This window comes from Panulirus ornatus, chromosome 28, assembly GCF_036320965.1.
Source record: "Panulirus ornatus isolate Po-2019 chromosome 28, ASM3632096v1, whole genome shotgun sequence".
NCBI classification, from domain to species: Eukaryota; Metazoa; Arthropoda; class Malacostraca; order Decapoda; family Palinuridae; genus Panulirus; species Panulirus ornatus.
Window position 1 is genome coordinate 7,378,690 of NC_092251.1, and position 20,644 is coordinate 7,399,333.

At 46.8% G+C, this 20,644-nt stretch overlaps 1 protein-coding gene across 2 annotated transcripts in view; it reads left to right on the forward strand.

Annotated features, from left to right (window-relative positions):
* The window catches only part of LOC139757816 (centrosomal protein of 290 kDa-like), an 80,495-nt gene that overhangs the window by 42,153 nt on the left and 17,698 nt on the right, over positions 1-20,644 (forward strand). The window contains exons 27-28 of one of the 2 annotated variants that reach the window (XR_011714709.1): positions 11,255-11,452; positions 13,543-13,838. The gene's annotated coding sequence lies outside the window, so the exon portion shown is untranslated. The remainder of the gene's footprint in view (positions 1-11,254; positions 11,453-13,542; positions 13,839-20,644) is intronic. The other variant, XR_011714710.1, reaches the window with a different exon arrangement.

The window sequence follows — 20,644 nt, forward strand, 5'->3', positions numbered from 1 at the left end:
TAGTGGTTCCAACAATGTTGTATGGTTGCGAGGCGTGGGCTGTGGATAGAGATGTGCGCAGGAGGATGGATGTGCTGGAAATGAGATGTTTGAGGACAATGTGTGGTGTGAGGTGGTTTGATCGAGTAAGTAACGTAAGGGTAAGAGAGATGTGTGGAAATAAAAAGAGCGTGGTTGAGAGAGCAGAAGAGGGTGTTTTGAAATGGTTTGGGCACATGGAGAGAATGAGTGAGGAGAGATTGACCAAGAGGATATATGTGTCGGAGGTGGAGGGAACGAGGAGAAGAGGGAGACCAAATTGGAGGTGGAAAGATGGAGTGAAAAAGATTTTGTGTGATCGGGGCCTGAACATGCAGGAGGGTGAAAGGAGGGCAAGAAATAGAGTGAATTGGAGTCATGTGGTATACAGGGGTTGACGTGCTGTCAGTGGATTGAAGCAAGGCATGTGAAGCGTCTGGGGTAAACCATGGAAAGCTGTGTAGGTATGTGTATTTGCGTGTGTGGACGTGTGTATGTACATGTGTATGGGGGGGGGGGGGTTGGGCCATTTCTTTCGTCTGTTTCCTTGCGCTACCTCGCAAACGCGGGAGACAGCGACAAAGTATAAAAAAAAAAAAAAAAAAAAAAAAAAAAATATATATATATATATATATATATATATATATATATATATATATATATATATATATATATATATATATATTTCTTTCAAACTATATATACCCGGGATGTAGTCTACGTTTTAGCACGGCTCCCTGTCACAAGACATCCGTCAAGAATGGAATGCAGAGCTCAGAATTCCTTAAAAAAAAAAAAAGAGAGTGTCTTTCTAAACATGTGGTCAGACAGGCTAGATTTATACCGCGTGTCATAACCGCTATTAAAACAGACACGACCTTCCTTCACTCTCTCGTGTGTGTGTCATCTCACGAAGTGTTGGAGACTGTCTTCCCTCCCCTGCGGCTAGGCTGGCTGCCATGCATGTCCTGAGGCAGTGTGTGTGTGTGTGTGGGCGGCAGGCTGTGCGGAGGGCCTCCCCCTCCCCGCAGCCTGAGCCTGCCCACGCTGTTGTTGTCCGCTGCTGAAAATGTCAACAAAACATCGGCCACAGTTGTCATGCGGAGAAAATATTCTCCCTCCCGTACGAGGGCGACGGCGTCTAGCCAGGGAAGAATGAGAGAGGAGCTAAGCTGGGAGAGGAGGAGGAGGTGGCGGGCGACGTGTGTATGCGGAGTAAACTGTCTCGAATGATCACACTTTATCGGTATTTGTTTCTTGGCCCGTCTGATCGTGGTTAGAGACAGATGAGTAAAGAAGGATATGAGTTATTCCTTGAGAATTAGATAAAAAGAAAGTAATATTTTATTATCTCTATATGATGATTTGTTTTCTAGTATTTATATATATTATTTAAGAAGTCACCAAAGTTTCATGTTCCTGCTGGTACTACTAGATGCTAGGCAATGACAAGGCACTGGTCCCCAGGACCTCAGAGTCCCTGTACTGGACATAGCCAGGCAGAGAGTCTTTCCCATTAACTCTTAAGAGACGCCGGGACTGCGTGGGTCTTGTCCATCAGCCAGGGTCTGGTCCATCAAGAAAAAGAGAGACGAAACATTACGAATCTTAGCGGGAGGGCAGCCATATCCATGAGGAGGCTCTATCCTTTGTATTTTGGTGGGCGAAGCGAACTTGTTCGGGAGCTACCAGCAGCCGATCGCGGGCCGAGCAAAATTCGAATGAACATATTCAAACCACGTTTGCTGCTGATACTGAATCTACACCATACTTAGAGTTAACAAATATAATAAGTTACTGCGTAGAAGATAAACGGGTCGTATCTTATGTGCCGGCAAACACCATCGTTCAGACATGGGGTTCATTATACTGGTTTGTGTTCATTGTGACTCCAATTTCTGCCGATCCCTCCCTCCCTCCCAACAGCCGGTGTCATACTTCTGCTGCAGCTGTGCGGGGTTTGTCCCCCACGAACACAGCCAGGACGTACGCTCTGTGGTGTGTGTGTGTGTGTTGGTAATGCAGTTCGATGAAAAAATCCGCTGGGTTATGTCGGACGTCCTGAGCCTCCCTTGTCTGTTGAACCAGAGCTTTGCCTATCTGGGTCATGTTGATTAATGAGAATTGAAGAGATGATGATGATGATGATGATGATGATGCCACAAACAAACCTAAGCCAAAGGAAATCCCCTGATTAGGCATTTAGCCACGCGCCATGTCCATGTCAAGAGCAGAACTTTACCGTGGACACTGTTGCTCTCTACCTCTGGGTCTGTGAACACAGACGCGGTGTTCGCCACAGTGACAATCTTCAGCGTCTTTTTTTTCTCGGGAGGGAGGAGGGGATCGGTCGGTCTCCAGACATGAACTAGTTCCCGGGTGATATTCACCGCATATCTGAATGCTTTGAGGCTCAAGGACGAGAGACTGTCAAGTATGATGGGAAATGTCTTCAGTTCAGACCATGGTGTGGTGGCATCGCCTCGACTTGCCGTTTCAGGCCATTGATATGGTTACAACGCCTCGAGTTGCCGTTCCAGGCCATTGCTATGGCTGCAGTGCCACGAGTTGCCGTTTCAGACCATTGATATGGTTGCAACGCCTCGAGTTGCCGTTCCAGGCCATTGCTATGGCTGCAGTGCCACGAGTTGCCGTTTCAGACCATTGCTATGGTTGCAATGCTACGAGTTGCCGTTTCAGGCCATCGCTATGGTTGCAATGCCTCGAGCTATCGTTTCAGGCCATTGCTATGGTTGCAAGGTCACGAGCCACCCATTCCTGATCATGCTATGCTTTCAACGCCTCGAGTCGTGAGATCAGACACCCCTATGGCCGCAAAGCCTGGACCAAGCGGGATGCTTCTTTGCGCTCCTGGATATCCAGGGAATGACAGAACGAGCTGCTAGTGTGCTGCTGGTCATGTACCTCTGTTTGTGTGACTGCTAGAGACAGCTGGTGTGGGCGGGGAGGGCCAGCACCAGGTCACACCACCTCACCAGCAGCTGGTGTATATTCACAATATCCTTTCATTTGTTTTTCTGTTCGTCCGCATTGACATCAGTTTGCAGTTGCGTTTATTATTATTATTATTATTATTATCATTATTATTATTATTATTAGTATTATTGTAATTATTATTATTATTATTATTATTATTATTATTATTATTATTATTATCATTATTATTATTATTATTATTATTATTATTAATATTATTATTATTATCATTATTATTACTATTATTATTATCATTATTAATATTATCATTATTGTTATTATTATTATGAATTATTATCGCTTGTCTTGTAGGAGTTGAGCGAGGGGTAAGGGTCACCCACGCCAGTGACCCCTCACCTTTGCTTGGTGGTGTCTGTGTGTGTGTGTGCACTTCATGGCATATGACTCCCGCGTCCTGGTCCCGGGGGTCATAGTAAAGTTAAAGGGTATATGACCTCACGGAATAAGAAGAAGAAGAACGAATAAAAGCAACGGAAGAAATCTATCGTTTCTAAGGGGGTAGTAGACAGTGTTAGTGCTCTCCTTCTATAAGGCCAATACACAGGCGGATGGGAATGATGATTAATTAGCTGTAAGTGGTCATTAACTGATTATAACTCGTCAATTATTTGTTTCCTCAAGGGAACCATTGAGTTGTTCTCATGGACTTATCAGATGCCTCAATTTCGGGTCTTGTGGCTCATCCACGGTGTTCATAGGTGAGAAATGATGTCGAAGAATGATCAAATGACTTGGTGGTAATAGATTACATACGTCGCTGATGTGAACTTTAGTTACACGAATTTCCGCTGTTGGTAGCTTAGCAGAAACATCTGTTTTATGTATATATATATATATATATATATATATATATATATATATACCATAATTACTGCTCGTGTCTTTGCAGCAGAGTTGTTCTCTTTTCACTAATAAGTATATTTATTATGTTTATGTTTTTCATTTACAAAAAATGCAACTGTTCAAGCACATATAGGGGATAGGGGAGAAAGAATACTTCCCACGTATTCCCTGCGTGTCGTAGAAGGCGACTAAAAGGGAAGGGAGCGGGGGGCTGGAAATCCTCCCCTCTCATTTTTTTATTTTAATTTTCCAAAAGAAGGAACAGAGAAGGGGGCCAGGTGAGGGTATTCCCTCAAAGGCCCAGTCCTCTGTTCTTAACGCTACCTCGCTATCGCGGGAAATGGCGAATAGTATGAAAAAAAAAAAAAAAAAAAAAAAAAATATATATATATATATATGATTAAGAGGAGAGACTCGAGTTATGCTGGTGTTAGAGTTCTTAACGAACCCAGTCTTCGGGAACTAGTGAGTTCCGATCGTCCTTTTTGTTCACTGGTGATGAGGCCTCGTCCGGGCCTCAGTATGTATGATACAATGATAACTTCGTATATCTTCATATATCTAAGGACCCCTGCTCCAAGGGTTCCTGCAGCTTTCAGGCTACGCTACACTCAGTAGTCGGGAAAGGATGGCTCCTCTGGAGTAAGAAGTTCTTAGACGAGGTTGTGCTCCAATGATACAGCCTCGCCGAAGGTGACTTGCCACTCAGCAGCGTAACCATAAGCTGGTTGAGTCTGGTTATACCTTTGTAAGGTACATAGCGAGGCTGCGGGCTCCAAGAACACCAGGCGTGAGGCGGTGGCCTCCAGGAACACCAGGCATGAGGCTACTGCCTCCAGGAACACCAGGCGTGAGGCTACTGCTTCCAGGAACACCAGGCGTGAGGCTAAGTCCTCCAGGAATACCAGGCGTGAGGCTACGACCTCCAGAAGCACCAGGCGTGAGGCTAAGGTCTCCAGAAACACCAGGCGCGAGGCTACGGCCTCCAGAAGCACCAGGCGTGAGGCCAAGGCATCCAGGAACACCAGGCGTGAGGATACGGGCTCCAGGAACACCAAGCGTCACGCTGCGGGCTACGCTAACCCTTAGCTTAAGGCTAAGGGTTCAAGGAACACCCGGTGTAAAGCTAGAGGCTCCTGGAACACGTAGGGTGAGGTTAAAGACACCAGGAGCACAGTGGGTGGTTTGGCGGTCTCCACGGAGCAGAGCTACCTCGCATGAGGCTACTCATAGAGGATCATCGGGCATTGTTACATCCTCCGATGTCTGGAAGCCAGGAGTTCGAGGTATCCACACACTCTCCTCCGTTTCACTGCAGGACAATACAAAAAGGCGCGAACTCGTGCCAGGAGGTGTAGGAGGTCAACCTTTTGTCACCTCAGCCAGCAGCAGCAGCAGCAGCAGAAAAAAGAAAAGTTCCTCCTCAACCTACTTGCCGTCCAGGAGTGTAGGAATCATTCCCAGAATTTCCCATTTTTGCTAAAGTTCTCACCACTTCCTCGTTTCGCCTGGCTGTGGATAATTGTCCGGCCTCACTGAGAGAGCTAGCGAGAACAGCGAGCTTTATGAGGGACTTAGTGGAAGAGCATTATGAGTGAGTAGGACAGTGCCTTGTTAAGCCTTGTGGGAGAGCATTATGAGTGAGTAGGACAGTACCCTGTTAAGCCTTGTGGGAGAGCATTATGAGAGAGTAGGACAGTGCCTTGTTAAGCCTTGTGGGAGATCATTATGAGAGAGTAGGACAGTGCCCTGTTAAGCCTTGTGGGAGAGCATTATGAGATACTAGGATAATGCTTTGTTAAGTCACGTGGAAAAGCATTATGACAGACCCGGATAGCGCCTCGCTAGCCTCGTGGTAGAGCATTATTAGCGTGGATAAGCACTATTAGGGCCTGGGTATAGCAACTTTTTTTTTTTTTTAATAACTTTCCTCTTGGCGAGCCACATGACTGACACAGGACACGAGTCACGTCCTGTGCTGAGAACATGAGATACAGTCATGGAGCAGCCAGAGTGTAGTGGGGCATCGAGAACAGAGCAATTAAGGTGAGCAGAACCCCCCTCGGGGAGGCCGTGGTAATGTGGCAACCCAGACCATTTTCTGTAATCCAGGCTTCGTTGTGATTCAAGGAAAATGGCCCGCGGATTTCAAAGTATAATAAAAAATATATATATATAATATATATAATATATATAATGTATATATATAATATTTATGATAAATATATATATATATATATATATATATATATATATATATATATATATGTATATATATATATATATATATATATATATATATATATATATATATATATATATATATATATATCGCAATCATTCTGATTGCTAAACCATTTGTTCTGGAAACATATCACAGTCAAAGGCTTGTTCACAGCCCGTATAGGTGACCTGGATAGACCTTGTTCGTAACACGTACAGGTGACCTGAGTTGATGCTCAGAATATTTCCATCAAGTTGTAATGGAGGATGAGAGGGTTGTACACTGGAGGATGAGAGGGTTGTACACTGGAGGATGAGAGGGTTGTACACTGGAGGGTGAGAGGGTTGTACACTGGAGGGTGACAGGGTTGTACACTGGAGCATGAGAGGGTTGTACACTGGAGGATGAGAGGGTTGTACACTGGAGGATGAGAGGGTTCTGTACAATGGAGGATAAGAGGGTCGTACTCTGGAGGATGAGAGGGTTGTACACTGGAGGATGAGAGGGTTGTACACTGGAGGATGAGAGGGTTGTACGCTGGAGGATGAGAGGATTATACACTGGAGGATGAGAGGGTTGTACACTAGGATGAGAGGGTTATACACTGGAGGATGAGAGGGTTATACACTGGAGGATGAGAGAGCTGTAGGGTGGAGAATGAGAGGGTTGTACACTGGAGGATGAGAGAGCTGTAGGGTGGAGGATGAGAAAATTTTACAGTGCAGGATGAGAGGGTCGCACCCCTTCTCAAAATCCCATTGTATACGGAGAGTAAATCCTCCCTCCTGGATCTGGGGGTGGGGGAGGGAATGTATCCATTGTTCATCCTGTGGGGAAAATATCACCCTGGAGAGGGTGGGGTTGGGGTGGGGAGGACTCGTGTCTTTTAGAACCGTGACACTCCATATGTTTCCCCAGTGAAGACCTGACGAGACTGATTGGTAACAAAGTGGTAGCTTTCTTAGTCTTCAGCTGGTGACACAGGAATCTGGTTATGTATTAGATTTTCTTATTTAGTCACTTGGTGTTACGTGATGCGTTATGGAAAGAGAACTCGATCAGAAACATATTTTGCTGGTGACCCTTTTAAAACAACTTATTCTCCCCTTGCTGACACTGGAACGTTAGTTTTAGTTTTAATTTTTTTGAATATTCATTGTCTAGCGTTACACAGAGCATTTCAGTGAGAGTGTGGGTGAAGGGCACATACCTAAGGGGTAGGTGAAGCCAGTATAGAGCGTACAGTGGGTACAGTTACAGCTACGTAGGAGGGTAACAAAAGGGCCTGAGTGGGGCCCAGGAAACCAAAGGGTACCCCTTCCGTCAGTAGGGAAAGGGACGTGCAAAAGAAGTGCTTTTCTAGCGTTGGGTGACTGGAGCAGAATGACTGAGGACATGGCTAATGCTGACAGCACTCATGAATTTAAGAAGTTGTATGATGGTAGAGAATGTCAATAGATTGCGTCCCAGGAGTGTAAAACTCCCTCCCCGTATAGCACAGATAAGTAATTGCGTAGGAGTAAAGACATGGTACGTATATATATATATATATATATATATATATATATATATATATATATATATATATATATATATATATATATGTGTGTGTGTGTGTGTGTGTGTGTGTGTGTGTGTGTGTAAGGTTAAGAGACGGGGTAACACGAGCGTGAAACTCTCTCCCCTTAACTCATAAAACACACACACACACACACATACACACGCAGTGTACATGGGTAGTATTCGGGCGTGGGTAGATGTTCGAGTGGGCGTGGGTGGGTTGGTAGGAGCTCGGGTGAGGCGTGAGTTTGGGTGGAGTGGGTGATGCACCGCGTTATGATGGCGTCCGCCACACCTAGGCTGGCCAACATGGCCTCCTCCCTCCCTCACCTCCTCCCACCTCATGACGCCACAAGGGGAGGTGGAATATTTTCCTCGCCCATCCTCTCTCCGAACAACATCCCCCCAGGAAGCCGCCAGCTTAAAGAGACACGGAAGTTTATTTGGACCGTGGTGGAAGGGTCTCTGAGCGCTTGGCGAGGGGGAGGAGAGACACAAGCCCCGAGCTGGCATATAAACACGACGAGAAAAAGAGCAGATGAAACTAGTTTTGCCACAGGTTTATCGTGTCACACACACACACACACACACACACACACACACACACACACACACACACACACACACACGTATATATTCTTTTTTATATAGTGGCCAGTATGACACGAGTACTATTCACTGTAGCTAACATTTCGCTTCGTTCCTGTAAGTTGCTAGCTGCTGCCTCTCCCTCCTGCAGTAGCACGCCCTCCTGCAGTAGCAAGCCCTCCTGCTGCAGGTCTACCCTACCGTCATCGCTAACATTATTTGCGCCTCTGACAGCCTGTGTATTTCGCTAACCACATCGCAGAGGTGGCGGGTTAAATCACCTGTGAAATATAGACAATTACCGTCTTTTTTTTAGACCTATCCTGCGAAAGTTTGAATAGTTTTCAGCCTAGCCAGACTCGGTAGTTTGATAATTTCGTGATGCACGACAAAAGGGTAGGCGGGAGGCGATGTCGAGCAACGAAGTGGGATTCGGGGAGGCTCCGATGTGCCCGCAGCAGTGAACACTATTCTCTGGTGTTGGCGCATTACGCAACAGTCGTGTCTGTTTTGATTCCCAGATTAAATTTCCCATGAATTACCCCTCCAATGTAGGTCAGAGGTGACGTCAGGGAAGTCTGGAGAAAAGTATATTTAGGGAAATCACGAAGGTCGGAAGAGACGTCCCTGGCGAGGACTCTTGTCTTCCCGACTCGGCTAGTGTTGGTTAATTAGGGGCCCCCGTTCATCCTGTCCTGCACTCCAGCGTTAACTGGGGCACGGGCGTGGGAACCTGTCATTACCAGACTGTTTGTACTGCACGGGGGTGAAGGAGAGAGGGAGGGAGGGAGGGAAGTTTTACGCTCGTGGGGCTCCCATCTCTTCAATCTTCTCTGCTATCCTCTTCTTCCACTGCTTTTAAGAGGAACACATTTGGTATTTTTTTTAAAGTGGTGTTAAGGCCACACCACCTCGCTTGGACCTTTTGAGTCTGTGTATCTGTAGTTCCACCACTCGTGTGGTATAAAAGTACTTGTTTACATCATCTTTATTTTTGAATTTCTTCTTTAGTTTCCTTTTACGCCTTCTGGCTGTTATGTGTGTACATATCTCAAAGAACTGTTCGCTGTCTAGTTCATCAGTCTGAAATGACTTAACAGCTATGATCAGTTCAACCCTCACTCTTCTGTCTTACATTTTTATGTGTGTTTATGTACGTGTGTGTGTGTGTGTGTGTGTGTGTGTGTGTGTGTGTGTGTGTGTGTGTGTGTGTGTATGTGGTTATCGTATCTCTGTATTGGAGGTGTCATAGTTAGCTCTGGACGTCAGAATTTCATCAGTGGATGATGATGATAATGATGATGAGAGAGAGAGAGAGAGAGAGAGAGAGAGAGAGAGAGAGAGAGAGAGAGAGAGAGAGAGAGAGAGAGAGAGAGAGAGAGGAAATATGATATTGACAAAAGGCAGGCTATGAGGAGAGATCGCATGATTCACTCACGATACAGGAGCGAGACTTGAAATGATGATGACCATAGCGAGGGATACGTATGGAGAGTTCCGCTTCGAGAATGAGGCACACCAGCCTGGGAATAGATGTATGAATGAATCATTGGACGAATGGACAGGACACACAGCACAACACGGATAACACTCCTCGATAAACCGCCATAATATCTTCTGTGCCATGAAACTCTTAAAGTAAAGGTCTGTGTTGCCTCAGTTGTTCTGGGGGGAGGGGAGTGGTGTATACTGGGGTCACACCCCCAGGCATCAGGGGGGAGAGCACCGTTATACTCGCTTCTACCCCAGAACACTAGGTCTGTTAGGGGGATCTGGGGTCTTCAAGACTTCTCGAGGGAATGTGTCATAGTTTCAGCATTGGGGTTTGGTTGATAAGAATTACATGCCAGAGAGAGAGGGTACTTGAGTGTAGCGTTGACGATGGATCAGTGAAACCGAGACGAGAATTTTGCTCATTGACTATAAATAGAAAATACTGGCGCATTTTTTTTCTAAATGGTATTCAGAAAATACCATATGACAGAATGCAGAGATGAAAATATATAGGATATATAAGAGAAACACAATGCACGCCTTATATATATATATATATATATATATATATATATATATATATATATATATATATATATATATATATATATATATATATTTTATCGGAGTAGTGAAAACGGCTCAATGAGCTAGCATTACAGTGGCTGTCAAATTCCCCTCGCTGGCCTAAGTTGTTATCTTTTCCATCTGCCTGGTATACACGTGGGTTGCTGGCATCCAGGCCACAAACATACACAGTCTCCATCTCACACACACACACACACACACACACACACACACACACACACACACCACTGGACACCACATAACTCACACGATTCTATTCCTGCGATGAATGGTACGCGCTAGCCTCGCCTGATGGCATTTTCTTTTTTTTTTTCATCGTAGGACAAAAAGGCTCAAGGGGATGGGGACCTCTCTCTCCCTACACTGTACCGCAGAAGTAGGTAATTACCAATAAGGTAATTACAAATTGGTGATTGTACTCCGCATCCTCCACCAAGTAACACGGTTGCCATGTCTCAATTACCTTTTGCTTCCTGTCGGTAATTCAAGGTTAGGTTTGGCGGCAACGCCTTAGTGGTGTACTTCCTGACCTCGTCTACTGTTGAGTTTAATTCAGTCATTTAATTTACCGTCACACAGGCTATGGCGAGGCCGTAACATCACAGGCACTCAACAAACACGAGCTGTTGAACTTAGATATGGGCGAGTATGAACAAAGAGTTAGGCTGAGGGGCCCGATTTCAAGAGATGGGCTGAGGAACCCAGTCTCAGAGATGAGACGAGGGAGGGCCGGCCCCCTCTCGCAATCAGTACACAAACACCTTTTATTAATAGAGTGATATATGACCCAGTTACAGAGGTGGGCCCAAGACCCTTCGTATTCAGTTACGTGGCATTGATATACAGGCTCACACAATACATAGTATTATTGGTACAATAGATCAAAATCAGTCATAATAATGAAGTTGGCGGTTTTTACAGATCCTGGATACTGGCGAAGAACATCCCTCAGGACGACGCTGTGGGTATGCCAAAGACGAGGTGTGAGTGTCGGGGATCAGGTCACCATCAGGTCACATACCTCCGGTGCCTGCAGGCAGGAAGGGCAGGGGCCCAGCCACCCCTGGGAAACTAGCTGTGCTCTCTCTCAACGCTCTCATCCGATGAGCTTCGTTCCAGGTGAGGCTCGCTGGGGTAACAAGATTAGACAAAAGGGAATTAAAAGTGTTGCTGGGTTGGTATGAGATGGTAGTCGAGCTGTTATGTTCATTTGTTTTTCACGGACTAGCGTGCGCAAGCACACACACACAGACACACACACAGCACACACAACACAAAGAAACACTCGGGCCGGGAGTTCCCTCGCTAGGAAGTCTGATAGGGAGGAAGTCGGCGTGGGAGGGAGTGAGGTGGTGTGAGTGTGCCCAGACATGTGACTGCAACGTTCTACCCACCCCACCTCCTCCCATTGTGTCCCTCCTAGACTCCCGTGTTCCATTGTCGCTGGCTGCCGCCCGCCTCCCGCTGCCTCCTCCTCCCACGCCGTCCCTGCTCTGTACCACTGGCCTGCCACGTGTAGGCTCGGCAACAAGTGGTGAAATGAACGTCGTTTCCCCTCATCCCACACCCTCCTCTCCTCCTCTTTCTACTTCTCGTCCTTCCTCCCTTGTTACGTGGTGCTGTTCCTCCCCTCACCCAGCCCTTCACCTGAATGTCATGCCGACGGTATATCCCACGCCGCCCTCCGCTCCCAACGCCCACGCCCTTTAACCGTACTGCCCTTGCCTTCCCATCAACCCTCCCCCTGCCTTACAGGAGGAGTAACTACTAGCCCCACTTCGCCATCAGAGGGGGAGTAACTCCACCCCGCTTCCCCCTTACATGAGGGATAAATACCCTCACTTCCCCCTTACAGGACGGATGAATGCCCCCACTTCCCCCCTTAGACGAGGGATAAATGCCCCCACTTCCCCCATACAGGAGAGATACATATTCCAACTTCCACCTTACAGGAGGGAACCACTTCCTCTTCCCCCATACGAGAGGGGCAACCATCCCCACTTTCTCCGAACATAGGGAAGGGGATATTGTTCACCGTCTGTATGTCTATGGCACATGCCCTCCCTAACTTCCCTCCCCAAAGAGTACATGTCAAACTGCTCTTTTTCCTATTTAACATTAAGGCTACCATCACGAGCACTGTGGTAGCACCAGGGTCGGGCCTGCACACACACACACACACACACACACCAGCTTTCGTCTGGTATCCTTATTTTGACCACCAGAAGCTGGAGTTGCTTTTCGTGAGAGGCTGGGAGGGTTAAGAGTGCGTCCAGTGGCTGTACTAGTTCGTGTGTGTGTGTGTGTGTGTGTGTGTGTGTGTGTGTGTGTGTGTGTTTGTGTGTGTGTGTGTGTGTGTGTGTGTATGTGTGTGTGTGTGTGCTTAGCATAACTCCCTTGTGGATGACGTCAGCGGCCTCAGATCTATTACAGGAGTTGATCTAAACTGAAGATAATCCTGCTGAATTCTGCATGTCAGAAAGGTCGAGGTCGCGCGGTCACTACTTCGCTCATGGCAGAGATGCAGAGAGAGAGAGAGAGAGAGAGAGAGAGAGAGAGAGAGAGAGAGAGAGAGAGAGAGAGAGAGACGTTGCATTGTGCGACGGCTCTGGCCTACCCATACTCACTCACCACAGACGTGGGCAGAGGTACGAGGGAAAGCTGAATGAATGACACAGTTCGGGGGTCGGCTGCGACGCCTTTGAAACACGGGTATCGACCCCACACACAAGGGGATGGAGAGGGCGTGTTCAGTCTCTCAAGAGGCGGACGGCGACTAAGGATAACCTGAAGCGCATCGCCAGGGGCGTCTGTTAATTACTGGAGGACATCTGATTTGGAACCCGCCGCCGCACAGCACGTCATATCTTGATACACTCACAGTTCTGAAGTTTATAGTTGTCGCACGGATGCGTTTATATCTTCATGATGATGAATATACCCTCATATATCCTCATAATAGATGCTCAAGGATGAGCGGCTGTCTTTGTAATATGCGCTGGCCCTTACCCACCAGGAGAAGTGATGTGATAGTAGATCTCATTTCCTTGTTTTAGGATCTTGTGGTCTGATGAACCAGGACCAAGTCGGTCCGATACGGACCCTCGTAGACTGAGGAGGTTTATCTCTATTGCTCGTAACATTTTATATCGATATTACCAAAACATTTTTGTGCCAGCGTCTTGACTCCTCAAATCTTTTCCTTGCAGACGCCAAGAAGAAAATACCAGCAGACTATTTGTGTTGACAGACGCCGTCCGCGTGGGAGTCTTGGTTGGGGACGGCCGGCTGTGGTTGTAGGCCAGAGGAGCAGCACGGCCGCCCTGGCCAGACAACACATCACATGTCACGCCCGGTGGCCGAGGCTGCCGGGTACTTCCTGGCGGCTCGGCCCTTCCCTTTTGCCCTCCGCCTCTGCCGCCCGCACATCCCAGGAGATCCCCCCGGCTAATCCTGGCTCGATATTGTCTTCGTTACTGCCTTCCACCTTCCTAGTGAGGTTCCGGTTAGTCTCTGACAATGATGCATTTTGTAGTAGATTCTAGTCTTCTTTAGAATATATATATATATATATATATATATATATATATATATATATATATATATATATATATATATATATATATATATATATATATTTAATGTGTGCAAAGAGAAAAATATCGTATAGATGCAAGACATGGGCTAATATAGATAAGGCTGTGCGGGTAAGAAGATAAATAATCTTTTAATTCAAGTGGAATTCCTATGAATATTCGCAAAAGTTATGAGACGAAAAGGACGCGAGAGAGGTGGAATGCTTCTTGGAGAACTAAGGAACATGCGAGATATATTCGAAAGATTATGTTAGACTCGTGGTTGAGGACGGAGGTCCGGAAGCACCTCGGATGAGCACCGACGCCACACACAAAAAAGTATTATACAACAAACAAGACAAGAAGTGGTGAGGAGAGGAGGGACGGTCGATGGAGCATTATTCAACACGGGAGTGAAGTGGTGAGCGCTACGTGGTGGTGGTGGTGCTAGCCTAGCCATCCTGGCAAGCTCTTGTAGGGAGGCGGTTCCCCGACGTACGTACGTAGGCTTTCGAGGGAAACCAACTGGCGAAGTATATAGTCGTCTGCGTTTCTGCTGTTGTGGGTACAGTTCAGCGTGGGTCTGGGTTCGATAAGGAATCACGCGTGATTCAGTTTTTAGAATGTGGTGGACAGATATTAGAATGTGGTGGACAGATGTTAGAATATGGTGGACAGATGTTAGAATATGGTGGACAGATGTTAGAATATGGTGGACAGTTCTCTTAGGAATACTCCTTTCGACCGACGGTCGACTCCTGGACTGCGGGTTTACTGTCTCATTAATCTCCACATCTCCAGTGCCCCGAGCAGTTCCCCTTCTGCCTTCTTTTTTTTTTTTGTGGCCTGTACGCTGAGCTTAAACACATGTACCCCTCGTAAGAGATTTCGTCACCTTCCCAGAAGTCCTTCTCCTGGTTGCTTGCTTGACGCATGCAAAGCACCAGACTACTTGCAGTGGCCGTGTCCTTCGCGTACCACACTCCGGTTCCTTCCTAAAGTAACATTCGTCTACTGAATAAGTGTTGGAAGATCTTGATTTGCTCACACTTCACGGTGTCCTAAAATGAATGATTGTTAGGTATATATTTCACGGTGTGGAAGGATTTAGACAAGTGACAGAGAAGAAGGACTATTTTTGGACACCCTGTATACATATATATGCGTGCATACGTGTGTGTGTGTGTGTGTGTGTGTGTGTGCGCAATGTGGAGGTATGAGGAACAGGTGCGTATCAATGTTTGCCGCACGTGAGGAACTTGGCAGCCTCACGCGGTGTGAGATACGCTACATGCCTCCTCTCTCTCCCGGTGCCGCCTCGCCATCTGGGCACATATGGCCACCGTATGGCCACCCGAGGGACACTGTGGACACTTTGTATGGCCAGCTGGAGACGCCGTTCAGTCTTTGCCCGGCGCCCAGAGGACAACATACTCATGCAATACCCATCGTGTTTCTCATACCTGTTGGGTTATTTATGAACGGTGATAAAAGTGAAGGAGATGAAATGTGGACATTAGTCAAGATTAGCGTGTAAATGAATTGCTAAGAAAACAGGGGTGATGGGCTAGGCCCTCTCTCGTTGGATTGTCTGGGGATGATGAAAATGTCTAGCTGGGGAGGGAGGAGGGGCTAGAGGTATGTGTTACAAGCTGCCTAAGGTCACGAGTCCTCAGGCTCCTTCGAGGTCACACGTAACAAGTCCTTTGTCCCCTTCGAGGTCACATGTAACGAGTCCCCTGGCCCTTTCGAGGTCACAGGTCATGAATCTCCTGGTTTCCGAGCGTTCCTGGGCCGGGAGTCTCTTGCTTTTCGATGGGTCAAAGAAGGTCACGACGAAACTGCCTGGGTCTTGGGATTGATTTGTCATTGACGTCTCGAAGGGAAGTTACATAATGGTGTCCATGCACGTCAGTCATGTAAGAATTCATGTACATTCGACTGTTATGTGTCCAAGTGTGGGCGGTTGATTAACATACTTTTATACACGTTCAAAATATCTGATGGTTGAAGGATCTATTGAAGAGAAACCCGAACGAACATATCACACTTGAATCCAAGAAATATAACCCACAAGTAACCCGTTATTGAGGTCATTTTCACTCGTCGCAGTACCTGAGTTACCCCCGAAACCATAGTTCAAATAATAGATATAATGAAAATGAGGTCCTCGTTGACTGGTTTGTGAGTCGCGTATCATTTCCGTATGTAAATATTGAACGAAAGCTAGGATTTTCGTATAATGACTACATGTGTATGTCAAATACTGTGGTATGAATATCTCTACAGGATATTAATATAATGGGAGCCAAGCCACACACTGAGAAACATAAAAACCTTCCCATCTACTTCACTGACACTGCCATCCCTTTTTGTAACTCTTTTTATTTTTATTGATATATTTATTTCGAGTCATAATAAGAATGAAATAGACGAAAGGAAATTCACTGGGAATACCGTGATGAAATTCTCATGATGTCATATGACTTACGGTGGCCAAAATGAAGGACTATAAACTGCCATAACATTATTTTCAGACTACCCAAGTTTGGCCACACATATCTCATTCATTTTTAGCCCGTAACCAAGCTAATTTTAGCTTAACGTCTAGAGCTAACTAAAGCTAAGCTAGCGCAACCCAGTCGATACGTTTAGAGTTAATTAAAGCTAAGCTAGCGCAACCCAGTCAACCTGAGAGGAACGTAATCTAGCATGACTGGCTCACCCGAAGCTAACAGTATATGGTCGGTGGTGCGGCGAAGTGTGCTGCCTCCTTGTGGCAGGCGCGCTGCGTCGGCGCATCCATCTCGTGCGGCGCGGCGCGTCGCTCCGGTCTCGTGACCCGCCGGTGGGAGCGACGAACCTCCGACACAAACGGTCTGGCAACGTCTCATCTCGCTGACGTAAGTAAGTACGCCAGAGAAACGAGAGGCATGTGCGTGGTGTCAGCTACGTACGTGGTGGTGTGATGGGTGGCGAGGATGGATCACGGTGTTATGTGCGTGTGTGTGTTTGCTGCGATGAGTTGGACTATGTGCTTTTGGTTGGGCGATAGTGCCTGGCTTGATAAAGTGGCTTTCGACCACTGCCGACCTGCCCTGGCTCTCGTTCTGAGGGCCAGCGGCCTCTGGTGAGCATTACGGTCCTTGTTGGCTGGTGTTTAGGACTACCAGAGGCCACAAAGTGTCTTTTACGCCATATGGCTAACATGACCAAGAGGTGAGGCGTTGCTGAGGCGGTGCCTTTAGGAGAGCCGTTGGTTGGCTGGATATTTGGGCTTGAGGCCCTCCGACTGCCTGGGTAATTGAGAGCATCATCGTCAAATCATAACCAACAATCAAAAGATCTTGAGCCTTTGAAAATGATCAAGATAATTCAAAGCCCATACACGCTCTTACTGCGTGTATGGCCCTTGGGCACACACACACACACACACACACACACACACACACACACACACACACACACACACACACACACATACTCCCACCCACACACACGATTCTTCGTCCTTTCGTCCATCTTCCTAAAGATGATCAATGAGAGTTATCTCTGTATTCAGAAGGTATCCTGTTATTGCCAGGAGTATATAAATATAGCACACTGCTCGAAACTTGACCGAGAATTCGGTTCAGAAGACCACTGGAGCGCAGGATCCCCATCAGGACAACACAGTGTAAAACTGAGCATTGGTTTGTTACCCTTACCAAATGTTGTTGACCCGGTCAGGCTTATTAACAGACTCTGCACACTGCAAATATAGAAAACGAGGAGCAACTCAACGTGAGGCTCACAGAGCTGGATGTTTGTGTGGCGTGCACTAGCCACCGCATCTACGGCTTCAAATGATTCGGTTCGTCAAAGTTTCCAGAACACGGTATGAGCACCAGCCCTATTTGTTACCATGTCCCTGGACGACTAAGCATTAGATTGAAATGAGACAAATCATTTTCGAGAACACAGTGGGACTGCTGGTGAGGTGCTATTCACCAGATCAACTAGTTGGTGTCAGTAGCTCACATAGTGACCCGTTCACAGTTGGTGACCGATCCTCAACTTCAGTGATGGAATGCTTTGCCATAACTTTTACTCATGTTAACAACCATGTGTGTGTGTGTGTGTGTGTGTGTGTGTGTGTGTGTGTGTGTGTGTGTGTGGAGCCCCTCGTCCATGTTTGAAGATGGTCTCCAGACGACAATAATACACATCTCTGATCTCGATGGTTGTCAGGAGCAGGTCAGAGAAGTATGCTTTCCGGTAGTCGTATTGTCCTTTGTCAGTGAAGATCCCCTTTTTTTTTTGCGTTGATAATCCTTTGAAGGAGAAGGTACGATGGTGAACAACAAAGTCGTTGAAGCTGCCATTGTTACCGTCGGAGATGCGACGGTAACGGTATCATTTTCGTGTTGATAATAAATCTTATCTGTGGAGGGCATTAGGAAGGCGGGTCTCTCTCTCAGGTGGCTGTCTTTTGAGCGAGATGCATCAGCTGGGAAGGTCACGTGTAATGGATTAAAAAAAAAGAGTGAGTGGACGTCATCTTCAGTGGTAAAACGTGATGGCAAGGGTCACATGTGTGGATGCACACGTCGAGGATCTCTTGTGCTTCGAGGTGTAGGTCATGCTGATCATCTTCCCCTCCAGCTGCTCAGCCCCTCTGCACCTGACGCAGGACTTGCCGAGAATAGCGCGAAAGTTGAAGAGTTAGAGGGCAACCAGATGGTAATCAGGACCTTATAGTGTCCAGACTAATCTTAGACTCGATAACATAGAGGGGTTGTAATCAGACACTGTGTTATTCAGTTTAGTATGAAGACGGTGCGGTGCGGAGACAAGATGACAATCAGAACCCAAGCTGAGGTAAGGGAGCAAATCAGAATGATCGTTTCGCATAGAGTGATGGTGTGGTTTGAGGGAGAGAGGGAGGAGGGAAGGCTTAAAGCTCATCCTTCGCCCATTGAGAAAACTCCCCAGGATTAGCTAAGTGGCTCAGCCAGACACACGCACCCAGCCAAGCCACCACACCCACGCACCCACCCAGCCAAGCTTGTGGTAGGGCGACACCAAACGCCTCGCGGGACGCACCCGGAGCTCTTGCATCTGTTTGGTAAACAAGTCGTCAGTGTCCAGCTTCTCCAGTGGTTCTCTGTAGACTGACCGTGAGAGTTTCTCAGAAGAGGTTGGAATAGATGAGACACAATGGTTATATATATACACACACACACACACATATATGTATATATATATATATATATATATATATATATATATATATATATATATATATATATATATATATATATATATATATATATATATTATCCCTGGGGATAGGGGACAAAGAATACTTCCCACGTATTCCCTGCGTGTCGTAAAAGGCGACTAAAAGGGGAGGGAGCGGGGGGCTGGAAATCCTCCCCTCTCGTTTTTTTTTTAATTTTCCAAAAGAAGGAACAGAGAATTGGGCCAGGTGAGGGTATTCCCTCAAAGGCCCAGTCCTCTGTTCTTAACGCTACCTCGCTAATGCGGGAAATGGCGAACAGTTTGAAAGAAAGAAAAGATATATATATATATATATATATATATATATATATATATATATATATATATATATATATATATATATATATGTAGCTCTGAGGCAACGCTACACTCGGTAGCTGGGAGAGGATGGACTCCTTTGATGCGAGAATTCCTTTAGTGGAGAATGGACTCTTCCGTCCCCTGACGGTGATACATCCTTATGTAGGCGAAGCCCTGCAGCTCCACCTGCTGCGCTACTTTCAGTAGCGGGAAAATGCTGGACTCCTTTGGAGTGAGGGGATTCTTTGACGAACCTGCCGTTTTTCCCAGGATTCGAACCCATGCCTGCCCGACCCCTGGGCAGACCCGTGCTGACTCATGTTTAGTATCACTAACCCCTACACCACGGATGCCCGTGTGTGTGTGTGTGTGTGTGTGTGTGTGTGTGTACCATAGGAATGTCGAGGTTAGTCTGGGGAGGATCATGTTTCTCCTAGTTGTCCTCAAGGGGCCGAGTTATTGCCATTGGTAACATTATATTGCGTCTGTCCTCATGCTGTCGCTGTCTAGCTTGGCAATACCGCCCTGGAGCCTGGCTGCAGGGAGCCACAACCCGACACACGGTGTCTTAGTCAAAGAAATATTTTGACGCAAACTTTTGTCGTGGAGAATGTGCACTTGATCATAAGGTGAGGGGGAGAGAGGTGAGTCATGCCTGGATAAAGTCTTGTAACCCCCCCTGAGGATAAAGTCTTGTAACCCCCCCTGAGGATAAAGTCTTGTAACCCCCCCCCCCGGGGATAAAGTCTTGGCAGCCTTGTATTACAGCACACAGGGCGAGTCTGGCAACCTTGTATTACACCACACAGGGCGAGCCTGGCAACCTTGTATTACACCACATAGGGCAAGCTTGGCAGCCTTGTATTACAGCACACAGGGCGAGCTTGGCAGCCTATCCTAGCGGTGAGGGAACGCGTGATCATCATTGATAGCTCAGATTACTCCAGTTGGTCCTTGTGACAAACGCGTGTTTGGGTCATGCGCTCATCGTTTCCACTTGCATTTCCAGCTCGGATTTAGGTCCTATTTCTCACCCACGTTGAGGTAGCGGAGAGGAGAGTCTTTCTAGTGGTAAGAATATCGGTGGTTTACCACCTCCCGTCATCGACAACCATTGCCACTTCGACAGGATCGAGTCGCTAGTGTTAATGTT